Source organism: Penaeus monodon, chromosome 28, assembly GCF_015228065.2.
Source record: "Penaeus monodon isolate SGIC_2016 chromosome 28, NSTDA_Pmon_1, whole genome shotgun sequence".
Lineage (NCBI taxonomy): Eukaryota > Metazoa > Arthropoda > Malacostraca > Decapoda > Penaeidae > Penaeus > Penaeus monodon.
The window spans coordinates 940360-940746 of NC_051413.1; positions in this window are offsets into that span (position 1 = coordinate 940360).

The following is a 387-nucleotide window of genomic DNA, read 5'->3' on the forward strand; positions in this document are numbered from 1 at the left end:
TAATTTATCCTCTGTCCTCATCTCAATTACTATCTTTCCTCTTCCATGTCTCCGATCTTGGCGTCTGTGATTTCTTTCCGCCGCCAGCGCTGTGTACCTCAGGACACAATAAAAATAAAACTTCACTCAACAATAACCAGGAAAATATGAAGGAAAAACCTCTCGTGGAAGTAATGCCTCTTCTGTTTAACCTTCCTTCGTCATTTTCATTTTCCTAATATATTTTTTTCTCGTTTATTTTCTTATTCTTTATCGCTTCTTCAGGGTTGTGTATTTTTTTCTACTTTCTCATTTTTGTATTTATTTTCTCCGATAGATTTGCATCTTTTTATCGTTCGGTAGAATCTACAAATTCCAAGATTTTCAAAATGTTGACAACGGTGATGG